The 16,906-nt window shown below is 46.0% G+C and overlaps 1 protein-coding gene across 6 annotated transcripts in view; it reads left to right on the top strand.

Annotated features, from left to right (window-relative positions):
• The first annotated feature begins 2,400 nt into the window (after positions 1-2,400).
• ERCC1 (ERCC excision repair 1, endonuclease non-catalytic subunit) overlaps positions 2,401-16,906 on the top strand; it is a 32,857-nt gene continuing 18,351 nt past the window's right edge. Inside the window, exons 1-3 of one of the 6 annotated variants that reach the window (XM_073588297.1) lie at positions 2,401-2,518; positions 3,022-3,118; positions 4,944-5,039. The gene's annotated coding sequence lies outside the window, so the exon portion shown is untranslated. Of the gene's footprint in view, positions 2,532-3,021; positions 3,119-4,915; positions 5,040-16,906 lie in introns of all 6 variants that reach the window. The other 5 variants (XM_073588295.1, XM_073588298.1, XM_073588296.1 and 2 more) reach the window with 5 other exon arrangements.

The raw sequence follows: 16,906 nt of genomic DNA, 5'->3' as shown, positions 1-16,906 counted from the left end.
GACGAGTGTGACCAACCTGTCAATCAGTTTCCAAGCGATGCTTCAAATCGCTTGGAAAGTGCTTGAATATCGCACGCGAAAATCGCGGCAAAATCGCGATCATAATCGCGGTAAATTGCGGTGAAACCGCGCGATTTCTGGGAAGGAGTCCGGTTTTTAGTGAGCGTTTTAAAACGCTACGTGGGCACATAGCCTTAAAAAAAAAAAGGATTTTCAGCCTCGACATAAAATCCGGCAAATGCTCTTATATAAGTCTGGGGAGCCTTTGACGCATTTCCAGTTCAGGAGTATTTTAAGCAAGTGTCTGGGTGACTTAGGCCTAGGTGTCAAATATTTTTCAACTCACTCTTTCAGGATTGGGGCTGCTACAGAGGTTGCCAGATTGGATTTAAATGAGGTAGTAATAAAGAAACTAGGGAGATGGAAATTAAATTACCATTATATATTAGGAAGTATATGGAACTAATATATTATATGGTTCTGCCTCCCAAAAAGTGTGCTAAAATTAATAAAAACTTGTACATACCACACAATGCTACTCAGGGCTGTATTTGGCGTTCATGCCACCCAAAGCACTTTCAGTGGACGCGAGTCTTTCAGACTAAAAGCTCATACACATCACTTTTTCATGTACAAGTGCTATTCATTTTTTCACACATAGCACTTGTACCTATGGCAGTCTAAGGGGCTGTTCACAAGTCAGATTTTTTTCAGCAAGCGGCGTATTCTGTGCAGGATCGTGGAGACATGTCAGATATTGATCTGAGTGTCGACTCACAATCGGCAATGCAAATTGATGGGTCCATTTTCACTGTATGCAAAAAAAAGTCTATTTTCTGGGAGAATTCCGCCTGGAACCTGCCTGACAAAGCGCTTAAAAGAAAAGAAAACAAAAAAGAATGAACATATGTACAGCAATATCTAAGAAACATTGTTGCGTGTGTTCCGTCTTTTGTCACTTTATTTGACTGGTTCAGGCATCATTTTGATGCCTCTGATGACAAAATGGTGCCTCTGATGACAAAATGGTGCCTGTGATGACTACAACTCATCATGCAACAAACCCTTGTATGTTTATGTCGAATGAAGAACACAAATATTATGCCTCTTTGAATGCAAGTCAAAAAAAGGAAGAGAAAAGTACAAATGCTTTGTCATGAAGGCCAAAAATAGGTCAGTCCCAAAGGGTTTAAATATTACATTAAATGTTGCTTTGCTCATGTTATTTTCTAATATATGGCCAAATTTGGGTAATAATCCTCGGCCTTGTTCACAGCGGTGTTTTCCCTTCTCTGGTCCATTATGTGCATTCGTGAAAAAGTACTATTTTTCCTCAGTGTGCTGGATCCATTCTTTGTCCGTGTGTCATCCATTTTTCTCGTATGATTAAAAAAAGATTTTATATCAAATGCTGAGAGATAGACAGACGGCACTCGGATGATTTTTTTTTTTGCATGGACCCATTCACTTGAATGAGGATGAAATTGATCCAGAAACTGGATTGAAAAATAGACAAGTCTCCACTTTTTTTTAATGGTGGATAGAACAATGAGACCATGATCAGTATTTGGTGAGTTTTTTACCTCAGTACTTGTAAGCCAGAACCAGGAGTGGAACAGTCAGTTGAATAGAAACACGTCACCATTTCTGGATTTATCACTCACTGCTGGTTTTGGCTACAAATACTGAGGTAAAATACTGACCAAATACTGAATGTGTGAACGTGGCCTTAGAAGTAAAGCGGGCATTAATTTGACAGATGCAAAGGAAACCAGAACGGCCCCATTATTCATAGTAGGGCTCACGCCATGTTCTTTGATCAAAAAGCCAACTAATGGTAATTAAGCAGACCTCATTATAGTCAATGAGGCCTTCTGCTTATAGTATCTTATTACACACAAAATCATTTTCTAGAACATAACAAAGAATCCGCTCAGCCACACGTGTGTGAACAGCGCTGTAAAGGATCAATACATTTGGTTGCACAGAGGACGAGAGACAGTGATTTGGTGGTGGAGTCGATGCGAGATGCACTACCCCCAAGTAACTGCATGAAGAATAAAATACACGGCTAAATTGGAGTATAAGAAGGATTTTTGCTCCGAGAACAATTGCAGTGTTACTATTATAAACCAATAAAATTGCAGCTTACATTTGTAAACCCGCTCTCAATACCTAAAAGCCGAAATCTAATTGGTTACTATCGGCAGTAGCAACCCTGCGGTTCTTCCAGTTTGTGACTGGCTCTAAGCATCTCCCTAGTTGCCTCATAGCTTTATAGTTTGCAGTACAACCCTGTCAGAATGACTCCGCTAGTGTCAGCAGGTAGGTCCGGTAGCTTCTCAGAGGTGTACTAAGATGGCCGACTCTAATCACATGCTAAGGGTATAGTGGGTGTATAAAGATGTCAGCTAGGACTTCGATTCCCAGCATACACTGCATTCTTGCACTTCCTGTTTCCCCGGATGTAGTGTTATGCGACTGCCGGGGAATTCACTTTCGTGCTTGACAGGGAGAAGTAGGAACCAGAAGTGTAATATTGTTATTACATAGCTGTGTGGGGAAAATTAGCGTTGTGCACGGGGTGGAGAGCGGGACTACAAGCCCCAGCATGCAGGGCGCTCTGTGATCAGGCAAATGATAGTAGGAAGGGACTATTATTTAGAGAGGGTTAATAATGTGCTGATGTTTATAGGAGAGGATCAGGCATTACAAGTCCCATCATGCTTACACCTATATCAGTAAGCCAGATAGTTATTTTTTTGTCATCATTAGTATTTACATAGTCTTAGTGAGGCATAAGGACTACAAGTCTCAGCATTAGATGACACTAGCACAGACACAGCCAGGGCAGCTCTTAGGTGATGGTGATGATACAGTATGTATATAAATGTATATAGATGTGTTAGAGAACTACAAGTGCCAGTTCATCTTGTGTAATAGCGAGGGACAGACCCTAATGTTTCCTTCTTCGCAGTGCATGATTACCTTAGGTTTCACCTTGTACAAATTTTTTTGCAGAGATTATTACTGTAAAAGGTCATCCCTTGTGGAGAAATAAGAGGCGTCCTTAAGGAGGCATTATGGAGTATGGGGGCATCACTGGAATCTGATGCAGGTGAGACTTTTGTAGGAGAATTAATTGTGAACGGGGGATTACACATGCTCGTGGTGTGGTCACCTCTGACACTATCTTGTTGCCATCTTTCACTAATGACACTAAAAGGATTGTCTTGTCTAGAAAACTAACTTTTAAGCAACCCACTAAGTGAAAGAGTTGATTGTAGCTTGGGATTACTATATATATATATATATATATATATATATATGTGTGTGTATCCCCAACCAATCACAAAGCATCTTTCATTTCAGCAGAGCTGTTTAAAAGAAGCTGAGCTGTGATTGGTTGCTATGAGCAACAGTTTTCCCACTTCAGAAAACACCTCAGCAAACACTGACATGGTGAGAGAAATCTAGCATCCCTGGGAACATAAGCTCCCAGCCATTGTCTGCCCCCCAGAAAGGAGAGAACATGACAGAAATGAATCCCCCTTACCGTGCCCATATACAGTGGCTGTGACGGGATGATGTGGGATATTATGGGTAGTAGTCCGGTTGCTCTGGCTGACGGGATGATGTGGGACATTAGTAGTCCTGTGGCTCTGACAAGATGATGTGGGATACTAGGGGTAGTAGTCCGGTGGCTCTGGCTGACGGGATGATGTGGGATATTAGTGATAGCTGTCCGGTGACTCTGGCTGACAGGATGATGTGGGATATTAGGGGTAGTAGTCTGGTGGCTCTGACGGGATGATGTGGGATATTAGTGATAGCTGTCCGGTGGCTCTGGCTGACGGGATGATGTGGGATATTAGTGATAGCTGTCCGGTGGCTCTGGCTGACGGGGTGATGTGGGATATTAGTGGTAGTAGTCCGGTGGCTGTGACGGGATGATGTGGGATATTAGGGGTAGTAGTCCAGTAGCTCTGGCTGACGGGATGATGTGGGATATTAGGGGTAGTAGTCCGGTGGCTCTGGCTGACAGGATGATGTGGGATATTAGGGGTAGTAGTCCGGTGGCTCTGGCTGACGGGATGATGTGGGATATTAGGGGTAGTTGTCCGGTGGCTCTGATGGGATGATATGGGATATTAATGGTAGTAGTCCGGTGGCTCTGGCTGATGGGATGATGTGGGATATTAGGGGTAGTAGTCCGGTGGCTCTGGCTGACGGGATGATGTGGGATATTAGGGGTAGTAGTCCGGTGGCTCTGGCTGATGGGATGATGTGGGATATTAGGGGTAGTAGTCCGGTGGCTCTGGCTGACGGGATGATGTGGGATATTAGGGGTAGTAGTCCGGTGGCTCTGGCTGATGGGATGATGTGGGGTATTAGTGGTAGTTGTCCGGTGGCTCTGGCTGATGGGACTATGTGGGATATTAGGGGTAGTTGTCCGGTTGTTCTGGCTGACGGGATGATGTGGGATATTATAGTGAATGTGGCTATGCGGAGTGGGCGGGGCTCTACACTCAGCTTTATATATATATATATATATATATATATATATATATATATATCATTATAATTTGTTATAACTAACCATAGTTAGTTACTATGCCCGGGCAGCGCCGGGCTCTTCAGCTAGTATATTTATGATCATGTAAGAGCTGCAGTGATATTTCATCATGAAATGGTGTCACCAGGTTTGGCTGATATGAGATACAGCCACCACCTTTCTGGCCTTATACAGCATATAGAATGCTGCATATATCGGCCCCAAACCTGACCTGAAAGATAAGAAAAAGTGCTTTTATTATACTCACCTGCAGGGAGGTCCGATCTGAGGGATTTCGTTGGTCTTGATCCAGCACTTCCCTTCTTCTTGCAATGCTGTCCTCCTTCTTGTTTCTTGTAGATAACGTGTCCATACGTCATCCACACAGGGTTCCTGGCATCACGGTCCTGTGCGGGCGTCTGCAAGAAGAAGGGAGGTGCCGGACTAAGAAGAAAAACACCCCTCGGACCAGACTGCCCCACAGGTGAATATAATAAAACTCTTTTACTTAACTTTCAGATTGGGATAGGTAGCATATATACAGCATTATAGAATATATATCAGCCCTGAAAGATGGTGGCTGTATCTCGTATAGGTCAAACCTGGTGACCGGTTCCCTTTAAGTAGAAGCATGCAATGGTGATTTCTTCATCTCAAATAATTTTTTGAAATAAATGCCAACAACAGAGGTGAATATGCCCACCCCAAAAATGTTAATGTCTCTATAACTTGTCATGTGGCCTTCAGCATTAATTACAGCTTGACAACGACGTCTCATGCTGTTCACAATTCGAGTTATTGTCTGCTGATGCATCCCACTCTTATTGCAGGGCAGCCTTAAGGTCATTGAGGTTCTGGGGTACAGAATTGTGACTCTCTACACTGTGACTCAGCTGATTCTAAAGGTTTTCTATGTTATTCAGGTCTGGAGAAGGTGCAGGACACTCAATTTGAGGTAGTCTCCAGCAGCCATACCCTAGTGATGTGACCTTGATGAGCTGGAGCATTTTCATCCATGAAGATAAAATTAGACTAGTGTTATTCTTGCAGAGGCACGATGACTGGATTAATGATGTTATTCAAGTAGTAGGGGCTTGTCACTGCATCATTCACAAAGTGTAGGGCAGTTCTTTATGGACAAGATACACCTTCCCACATAGTAACACCACCAAAAAAGGCTAATCTGGTGACAACAGTGGCTAATGCATAGCGCTCTACTTGACATCTCCAACTTAATTTCTGCTCAACGTGAATCAACTTTCATCAGTGAACATCACTGAGACCCACTGGTCCCTCATCAAGTGTAGATGCTCCCTGGTCCAAGAAAGACAATGACGCCTGTGACTCTTCCAGACTCTCTGTTGCAAACTGCTGAGGACACTCTAAGCTCAGTGACCACTGCTGTCTGAGAACATCCTGCTTGAAGCCTGTTGTTCAATTGTTAGGTGTCGTCTTGGTCTGACGATGTCAAATGTGAGCAGCATGATGTGGAGGACTATTTAATACTAATTCTAATTGAACCCCGAAATGTATTGGGCGATTCATACATCAAATATCTGTTAAACGCCTTGTTACAGTACAGTAAGTTGTGCAAAAACTACTGAAACATTGATAAGTTGGACATGTGGATTCGGAAGTTTTAAGAAGGTTACATTAATTTTACCTGAAAAGGTTAGAATGCATTTTAGGATATTCCTGAAATTTTGACTTTAAAAATGTAATATTGAGGACCTTTCTCAAGCCTCGAGAAAGGTCCTCAATTGAACAGAAACATTTCCGTCACATTTTTCTAATTTTCTGTATTGAGAACGCTGCCTTCATTTTTGTATGTATATTGAAGGATTGGTTTATGCCTCTGATGCTCTGCAACCCTGCCCCCCCTATTTTTTTTCCTGGTGCTGTGTTGATTTTTTTCATTTATATAGATAGATATCTTTATATAGATATATATAAATACAAAAAATGTTTATCTTTAACTTAACCCAGTGACACATTTTGCACTTGCTGTTCCCCTGGCTAATAGAATAGGCTGACCCATCACTTACCTCCTGTTAGGTGATATAGAAATGGATTATTGTAATGAAGACACCTCCTTTAACATAAGCCAGTCCCTTATTTAGGGGAAGTATCTATTTGTCATAGCAGAGAATAGGTATGGAGAACGTTTCTCTTTGAAGGACAATACTTTACCTCTTTTGGTGGGAAACCTGAATGTTAATTAAAAGGTTGGTCCACTATAATGATATTTATGTATTTGCAGAACTTGACAGCAGCCACTAAACAGTTGAAAGAGCTGTGCTGTTAAGCTTCACAACTGCTGACAGCTGGCAAGCAGCACAGAGAACAGCTGAGTGGTGGGGGACCCTGGTATTTCTCTAGCGCCTCACTGGGGGAGACAGGAAACCATGCAGTATATGCTGCTGACATGATACACAAATAATAGCTCCTCCCCAGCAGTCTAAACCCCGCCAACTGGCACTAAGTTAATCAGTTTTGATTAATGTCTGTAGGAGGTGGAAACAGGTCTTTCACTAGACCCATATCTACCTAATTTTTCATGATTTTCCAGTAATTTTTTTTGCTTTTATTTTTTTTCTGAATCGTCTTCTCCTCTACCACTGGAGGGAAACAGTGTATTGTTCTCCCACGTAGAGACGGTGAGTACGGTGTGAACTGCCACCCCGTACCCCCATCTGTCTATTCGGCATGACCTTAACTCCTAACACATGAAGAGAGTTTAGGTGATCTGAAGAACGTTCCTGGCCCCACACTCTTACCCGCTCGCCCACCAGAGCCTGATAGTTTCACAACCCAACGAGGCTCAGAGGTCTGATGGCCCTTCACAGACATGTTCAGAAATGGGAAGGCATTCTTTTTTTTTTTTTTTCCCCTCCAGGTCACATTCCAGAGAAAAGACAAATAAAAAAAGAATAAATTGGTATATAACTGGGGGCTCTTATGTGTCTGTGGTGTGTGACCAGGATCACTTAGGCTCAAGGCTTTTCCCTGCACGCCGGCCACACCCGCCCCACCTCGCCGGCCTCACTTACTAATTTAGGCCACGGCTTCTATGTGGCCTAGCTGCGGTGCTTAACTCCGTTCCTTCTCAGCATCATCGTACGGGCTTTTCTACCGCCAACGCGGACATGCACCTTGTTCCTCCTCTATTGGCGCAAACGCTGTGCGCCCTTTTCTCTCATGAGGCCCACCACCTCCCTCCAGTATCCATTTTCCGTCATCCCGACACCGCTGCATCAGGACAGCGTGTGCGACTACCCTGTTTTAATCTGTTGCGGATCTTACCAAGTTGTCTCAGTCCCTGGTATCCATGCTGGACAGGTTGCCTATCCCTCCCTCTTCTGCTGCCAGCGTATATCATGATTCACTGTCTACCAATAACGGCCGTAAGAGAACTAGGCAGTAGAGTTGCTCCAGGTCCTCGTCCCGTTCCAGGTTCCCTATTAGCCCCTCTCGGCAGACAGCTTCCTTCTGTTCATCCTCACCAGCAAGAGCCGGATTCTGATGTGTTTTCTGAGTCTGGCTTGGACCTGGACTGGACAGGTAGTGTCCCTCAGATTATCCAGACTAGATGGTTCCCCCCCCCCCCCCCCCCCCCCCAAGGCATTCCAGTAGGTCCTTTCCAATGACCGGTAGAACCCTACCAGACATTTCCAGAGAGGGAAGCGACTCTGTATACTGTATCCCTTCTGATCTGAGAAGTCCAGTATTATAGTGGCCATCTGCAGAACCATCTGGCTAAAGGCGTTGCAGGCAGATTTGTCTTCTAAGAAATCTCACCGATTTGCCCTGTTTGGAACCAGGCTGGACCAAATTATAAAAGAGGCCACCGGTTGGACGAGTTCTCTCCTAAAGGCGAAACCTCGGCTCCCTCCCCTATCGATTCTTTTCCAAAAGTATTTAGCTACTCATTCTAGGGTCAGAACTTTTCTTCAGAGAGTGGCCCATGCAGCCCCTCCGTACTGAACGCCAGTGGATCCCTGAAACCTTTTCTTTCTTGGAAGGTGTTTTTTTTCAGTCACCCATGACAGCACCACGGGAGAGAGGGGATCCGCCCATCAAGGACAGGAAACCTTCAAGATAAAAAGGGCGGCTCCTCTCTCCGCATCAGTTGGTTTCCTGTCCTTGATGGGGGACCCTCAGGGTAAGATCAGCGAGTGAAGATGGAAGAGGATACCAGGGCCTGGGACAGTCGGGGTTTGGCAGACATAGGTCTGCTGCGGCCACCGTTAGGTGCCAGTAGCGCCTCAGAGGTCCCTGTGGTATACCCTCCTTGAGCGGTAATGTGCTGGGCACTGGGGTATCGGTGTCTCCAGGCCATACCTCCCCAGGCGCATCGGCGTGCCGGCGAAGTAAAGAAGAAGCAGCTTGAAGATCACCTCTCAGCGCTGCTTTGAGTTTCCTCCATCCGCAGGGAGCACGTACCGGAAGTCACATCCGGATGATAGGTCAGCGCACGCACCGGAAGTCATTTGGATTGATTGGCAGCTTCCAGAGGAAGGGGCGGTACTGGTTCTGTGCGCTTCGGCTGGTGGTCCCATGTGGGTATGAAAGGGGATCACCGGCAGGCAGAGGGCGGCAAAGTGGATGCTCAAAATAGGAAAATGGTTGCACTCAATCATGTTAAAGCATGTCAGTAAAGAACGTGAACAGCAAAATGGCTTTAGAAATTTAGGAAAATAACACATGAGACGCTTCGCATAAAATTTGGCCAAATAATGTAAGCCCATCCACCATCGTCAAAGTAATCTCATGAATCGGATGGGTCCCTGACCTCCCTGTCCAGTGTGAACACTTACCTAAGGCCTTACCTAAGGCTAATATCTGCATGCATGGGTGAATGTGGACACCTCTCTCAGCAAAGCCTACATATATGGGTCCGTTGGACCCAAATATGACTAGATGTAATTAAAATCACCACATGGTAAAGGGCGGAGTGCTCCATCACCTGAGCAGCTACAGCCAGTGCAGCAGGAGCAACAGGAGTTGCCCCAGAAACAGGAAAAGAAATGCCCATCACGTCCCTATGACAGGAGGAAGCAAGGACCCCAACAGTCTCGTCGGGCCAGCAGCAGCGGAGGCCACTTGGGCAGTACACGGGATAAAGCGGGCGTCACAGTGCCAAGAAGGAGGAGTCTATAGTCTCCAGAGGAGACCTTTCTGACATCATCCAACCTCTGGATCCAGTACCCGTATAAAGTGTCCGGGTGGTGAGTGACCTAGGAGAAAGTACAGCATGCTAATGTCCTTTCTCTTTTATGTCTTGCTGTCTCTCCTCTGCACTCTGTTATTTGGTGGGGCAGAGAATAGGAGGTCCCTAGGAAGTGCAAATCTTGAATCATAGGGAGTGTCCCCTTTGTGGACAGCAAATTTAGAGGGCTTGGACAAAGAAGCTGTGTCAAGACTGTAAACAACAAACAGTGTCGGAAGAGTCCCCTAATTTTGCGGCCAGTCTAAGGTCCTTAATTAGATCTGAGGTACGAAAGACTGTCAGCGCACTAGGCCCCCCAGCAGATAGTGGCAGTAGGGGAAAGGAAAGGTCCAGTCTATCCCCTTCAATACCAGAGGAGCCTATGGGGTCAGAGCTGGGGGATTTCAACCAGACAGTCATGAGACAGCAGTACAGAGAAGAGATACTGTTTTCCCATTGAAGGAACGGATAAATTGATAAGAGCAGTACGATCCACAATGGGGCTCGTGGACGAAAAAACTAAGCGATCTGCTCAGTATCCTATGTTCGGGTGCCTGGAGCGAAAGAAGGGCAGAAGCTTTCCAGTGAATGAGCAGTTGCAGTGTCTCATAAAAAGGGAATGGGAAAAGCCAGACAGAAAGGGACAAGGTCTGGTTTTCCTTAAAGGGAAATACCCATTTGTAGAGGAGGCATCCTCCTCCTGGGATAAAGTCCCGAAGTTAGATGTGGCGGTATCCAAGGTTTCAAGGAGGTTTTCCCTCCCATTTGAGAACTTAGGATCATTAAAGGAGCCGCTTGACAGGAAGACTGACAGTTTCCTCAAACCGGCCTGGGAATCCTCAGCAGGAGCCTTGAGACCGGCCATTGCATCCACATGCACTGCCAGATCTTTGAAGGTCTGGCTGGATAATCTCAAGGACCATTTGGAACAGCGAGTACCAAGAGAGACCATCCTGGCATCTATCCCCACCATTAAGGGAGCAGCAGCACTCCTGGCATACGCCTCGGCAGACTCTGCAAAATTAGCAGCCAGATCGGCTGCGCTAGCCAGTGCAGGTCTCGGGGTGGTCTGGCTAAAATGTTGGCTGGGGGACATGTAGGCAAAGGTCAAGGTTTGTTCTCTCCCCTGCAAAGGAAAATTCCTGTTCGGTCCGGCCCTCAACGAGATTCTTGAGAAAGAGGGAGATAAGAAGAAAGGGTTTCCTGGAGCACCCTTTCCATCCTTTTGACGGTCTTTTCAGAAGGGTCAAAATTCCAACAGGAAGCCTTACAGAGACCGGGACAGGTCGGAGGGACGGCCAAAAAGGGGAAGAGGTTTCTACTTCGGAAAGCCTTCCTGGGAGATCAAAAAGTCCCCCCAATGACTCTTTTTCCCAAGTAGGAGGGAGACTCGCTCTCTTCCTCCTGGCCTGGGAAAGAATTTCTTCCAGTGCCTGGATCCTCCAGATCGTAGGATCAGGCCTAAAGTTAAAATTCCACACTCCACCACCTCAGAGATACAGTGGGGAAAAAAAAGTATTTAGTCAGTCAGCAATAGTGCAAGTTCCACCACTTAAAAAGATGAGAGGCGTCTGTAATTTACATCATAGGTAGACCTCAACTATGGGAGACAAACTGAGAAAAAAAAATCCAGAAAATCACATTGTCTGTTTTTTTTTTTTTCATTTTATTTGCATATTATGGTGGAAAATAAGTATTTGGTCAGAAACAAGCAATCAAGATTTCTGGCTCTCACAGACCTGTAACTTCTTCTTTAAGAGTCTCCTCTTTCCTCCACTCATTACCTGTAGTAATGGCACCTGTTTAAACTTCTCAGTATAAAAAGACACCTGTGCACACCCTCAAACAGTCTGACTCCAAACTCCACTATGGTGAAGACCAAAGAGCTGTCAAAGGACACCAGAAACAAAATTGTAGCCCTGCACCAGGCTGGGAAGACTGAATCTGCAATAGCCAACCAGCTTGGAGTGAAGAAATCACCTGTGGGAGCAATAATTAGAAAATGGAAGACATACAAGACCACTGATAATCTCCCTCGATCTGGTGCTCCACGCAAAATCCCACCCCGTGGGGTCAGAATGATCACAAGAACGGTGAGCAAAAATCCCAGAACCATGCGGGGGGACCTAGTGAATGAACTGCAGAGAGCTGGGACCAATGTAACAAGGCCTACCATAAGTAACACACTACGCCACCATGGACTCAGATCCTGCAGTGCCAGACGTGTCCCACTGCTTAAGCCTGTACATGTCCGGTCACGTCTGAAGTTTGCTAGAGAGCATTTGGATGATCCAGAGGAGTTTTGGGAGAATGTCCTATGGTCTGATGAAACCAAACTGGAACTGTTTGGTAGAAACACAACTTGTCGTGTTTGGAGGAAAAAGAATACTGAGTTGCATCCATCAAACACCATACCTACTGTAAAGCATGGTGGTGGAAACATCATGCTTTGGGGCTGTTTCTTTGCAAAGGGGCAGGACGACTGATCCGGGTACATGAAAGAATGAATGGGGCCATGTATTGTGAGATTTTGAGGGCAAACCTCCTTCCATCAGCAAGGGCATTGAAGATGAAACGTGGCTGGGTCTTTCAACATGACAATGATCCAAAGCACACCGCCAGGGCAACGAAGGAGTGGCTTCGTAAGAAGCATTTCAAGGTCCTGGAGTGGCCTAGCCAGTCTCCAGATCTCAACCCTATAGAAAACCTTTGGAGGGAGTTGAAAGTCCGTGTTGCCAAGCGAAAAGCCAAAAACATCACTGCTCTAGAGGAGATCTGCATGGAGGAATGGGCCAACATACCAACAACAGTGTGTGGCAACCTTGTGAAGACTTACAGAAAACGTTTGACCTCTGTCATTGCCAACAAAGGATATATCACAAAGTATTGAGATGAAATTTTGTTTCTGACCAAATACTTATTTTCCACCATAATATGCAAATAAAATGAAAAAAAAAACAGACAATGTGATTTTCTGGATTTTTTTTTCTCAGTTTGTCTCCCATAGTTGAGGTCTACCTATGATGTAAATTACAGACGCCTCTCATCTTTTTAAGTGGTGGAATTTGCACTATTGCTGACTGACTAAATACTTTTTTTCCCCACTGTATATGGAGACCCCTGTAAAACCTTCTCCGCAGAAACAACTTGTGCTGAAAAACGAGATCCTGTCTCTCAGAGAAACGCATACTGGGAGAGATTCCTCTAGGGGAAAGGAAAAAGAGGTTCTATTCCCCCCTATTTCTGTTGAAAAAAAACAGATGCGTTATTAAGGACCATTATAAACTTGAAGGCCCCAAACATTCTTGGTCGTCCCTTCGTTCAAGATGGAGTCGGTAAGGATGGCCGTGAAGGTTCTATTCCCACACTGTTACATGATGGTCCTGGACCTCAAGGACGCCTATTTATGTACCCATCCATGAGCAAGATCGGAAGTTCCTTAGAGTGGCAGTACAAATACAGTTAAAAGTAAGACACTTACAGTACAGGGCTCTCCCTTTTGGGCTGACGATAGCCCTCCGGGTGTTTGCGAAGTTGATTTCGGAAGTGAAGGTTCAACTCCGGGAGAAAAAAATTTTAATACCATATCTGGACGACTTTCTCCAGTGTCAGGAACGGGTCAGGATGGTCACAGACACGTTAGAGACTCTGGGGTGTCATGTAATCCTGAAAAAATCCAGATTAGAACCAGTGACGGCACTGGTCTTTTTAAGGTTAGTGATAGACTCAGTGAGACAGGAATGTCTCCTCCCAGACGAAAAGGAAAGGAACATCAAGAGTCTGATCTCCTCATCGGTGGCAAATCCAAGAATGTCCCTCAGAAAAGCAATGTGTCTGTTGGGGTCTCTAACTGCCTGTATACCAACAGTGAAATGGGCCCAGTTCTATACACGAGGTCTTCAGTGGTGTGTTTTGGAAAATGAAGTAGCCTTGCAGGGACGCTTGGAACATAAGTTAATCCTTCCAGAGACCTTCACATGGTGGCTAGGGATCGATTCGTTAGCTAGGGGAGTGCCATGGGTGAATGGGGTATCCAGAATAGTCACAACGGATGCCAGTCCCTGGGGGTGGGGAGCCCACCGGGATGCCCACTAGCTGCAGGGGGCCTGGTCACAGGAGGAAAAGATGCTCTCCATAAGCCTTAAAAGGGCTGTTGCCTCCTCTGAAGGGCCACCATGTGAGGGTGCTGTCTGACAATCGGACCAAAGTATCTTATATAAATCACCAAGTGGGTACTTGTTCCCGATTGCTAATTGCAGAACAAATATTTCTACTAGCAGAAAGACACCTCCTCTCATTATTGGCCTTGCATATCAGAGGAAAAGAAAACTTAAAAGCACACTTCCTAAGCTGCAAATCAGCTAAGGCAGGGAGAATGATCTTTGAAGAAGTCAATGTTCGATCAGATTGTGGACATATGGGGTCTCCCCCACATAGACCATTTTGCTTCGAGAGACAACAGGAAAGTCCAGAAATTATGTTCCTTGATTCCAGTAGATAGACCCTTACATGGTAGATGCTTTCAGGACAGAATGGACATCGGGACTACTCTATGCCTTTCCACCAGTATGCTTCATCCTGTCAGTCTTACGAAACATCAGGGAATGCAGAGCCACAGTTATCCTGATAGCTCCGGTTTGGCTGAAGAGGCCTTGGTTTTACTGGCTAAAGGAGATGACAGTATCAGATCTGTGGGTTCTTCTGGAAGTCCGGGATCTCCTAACTCAGGAACCTTTTCTACATCCTCAGATGTCTGGGCTGCTTTTAACAGCCTAGAATTTGAGAGGTCACTTTTAGAGAAGAAACGATTCTTGGCTAAATTAATTTCCACCCTACTTAGTAGCAGAAATCCAGTGACCACCAGAATCTATGGGAGGACCTGGAGAAAATTCCTATCCTTTTCCAGGGCAGGGCGGGAGGAGGAAGTCCCGTTACCATCTATACTGGAGTTTCAGCAGAAGGGACTAGACCTTGGCCTTGCTGTTAGGTAAGGTAAAAGTCTCAGCTCAAGAGACTCTGTACAATTGTGACCTGGCAAGTAATAGATGGGTTTCCAGATTCATTAAGGCCTGTGGTAGAGCCAGGTCGAACCATAACTTTCCGTCTCAGAGAAGCTAATCTCGTTAGGCTACATCCACACGGTCAGTAACCAGCATCGCTTTAAACGCAGCACATGTCCGCTGCGTCCAAAGCGTTGCCGGCTTTTGAACACAGTTGATTCCGCATGTGTTCATTGAACGGTGCGGAATAACCGCGCCCTATACATTGCACTGGGGATGTTTATCTTGCGGAGACTCGCGTCTCTATAAGATAAATAGACATGCTGCAGTCTGGAAAGACACGCCGCATGTCTGCCTCCGAAGGCAAACTGGAGACGTCCGTGCACGCATAGTGGGATTTCTTGAAATGCCATCCACTATGCTGTAACATCTAGCTGCTGCGAGTTGGACGCTGTGGATGTCCAACCCGCAGTGTTTACTGACCGTGGGAACATACCCTTAAAGACAGCCCTACTGGTAGCGCTTACTTCACCCCGCTGGACAGGCGGAATGCAGGTTTTGTCAGCAGACCCTCTTTACACTTAGATCTTGGAAGATAGAGTTGTCTTAAAATTAAGGGCCCGTTACACTAGGCGATATCGCTATAACGTCACTGGTTTTGTGACGCAGCAGCGATATTGCTATGTGTGATACCTCCAACCGGCTCCCCCCGCAGGTTATCGCTGATCGCGCGAGATCGTCCTGGGCCGTTTCTCGTCGTCTGTTTCCTGCTGGGCTTCCTGCTGTGGCGACGAGCGACGCGTGGACGCGGGCGGGAGGACGTCTTCATCGCCTCGTCTGACAGGCAAGTAGCGACTCCTGACCGCTGCTATGTCGCTGGTGAGATCTGCCTGTTTGGCAGCTCACTAGCGACCACTTAGTGATGCACCAGCGATCCTGACCAGGTCATATCATTGTCGGGATCGCTGGTGCATCGCTAAGTGTAACAGTACCCTTAGACCCGGCTTACCTCCCTAAGGTGGTTACAAAATTACACAGGGCACAGGAAAAAGTGTTACCATTCTTCTGTCCTAACCCCAGCAACCAGAAGCAGGAAAAGCTACATGCCCTAGATATTAGGAGGTACATTCTGCGGTATTTACAGGTAACAGTACCCTGGAAAAAGCAGAGGGCCCTATTTGTTTCCTTTCAGGGGTCTAGGAAGGGGCTTAAATTGTCGTCTTAAACAATAGCGAGATGGATTAGAGAGGCTATCAAGCTAGCTTATGTCAGTGCAGGTAGGGCCATTCCTAAAGGTCTAAAGGCCCATTCCACAAGAGCCGTGGCAAAATCCTGGGCGGAAAGAGCAGATGCCTCCATCGACCAGATTTGTAAGGCGGCCACATGGTCCTCTCCATCCACCTTCTTTAAGCACTATAGGCTGGACGGACCTGTCTGCCTCCTCCTCATCTTCGTTTTATTAAAACACTCCTTTGAGTATTGGTTGTCAGGATTAATATGAATATGGATGTGTTTTTGGTGGGTACACTAATCTGGGAGTTCCTCTCATGCTCCGTAAAACAACTGATGCGGAGAGAGGAGCTGCCCTTTTTATCTTCAAGGTTTCCTGTCCTTGAAAGGTGGATCCCCTCTGTCCCGTGGTGCCATCATGGGTTACGAAAAAACAACATTACCGGTAATACCCATGTTTTCTCATGTCAATCAGTTCCATCATGTGCGTTTCATAGCTGGTGGTTCTTTCTTGTCGCTCGCCATTCCTGTTTCTCCACCAAGACAATGTGCGACCGGTGCCTTCTTTTTTACCCAAGGTAGTCACCGCCTATCATCTCAATGATGACATTGTCCTCCCTTCCTTTTGTGCATCACCAGCTCAACCTCTGGAGCATTCACTGAATAGGTTGAACATAATCGGGGCGATTCTCAATTACCTTGCAAGGACCGACCCCTCCTGGAGGACGAGTTCTCTCTTTGTCCCTCAGGGTTCATGTTTCATGTAGAGGCCTTCCGACTTCTAAGGCTACGATTGCTCGCTGGATCCGGATTGTAATCTTGGAGGCGTACTGGATTAAGAACAGAGCGCCCCCCCCCCCAGGCTTAAGGCCCACTCTACCCGAGCGGTGGGAACCTCATGGACTGTTTGAC

The sequence above is a fragment of the Dendrobates tinctorius genome, unplaced genomic scaffold, assembly GCF_039654945.1.
Source record: "Dendrobates tinctorius isolate UK_male_01 unplaced genomic scaffold, ASM3965494v1 ptg000103l, whole genome shotgun sequence".
Taxonomy (NCBI): Eukaryota; Metazoa; Chordata; class Amphibia; order Anura; family Dendrobatidae; genus Dendrobates; species Dendrobates tinctorius.
This window is presented reverse-complemented; position numbering and strand designations above follow the sequence as displayed.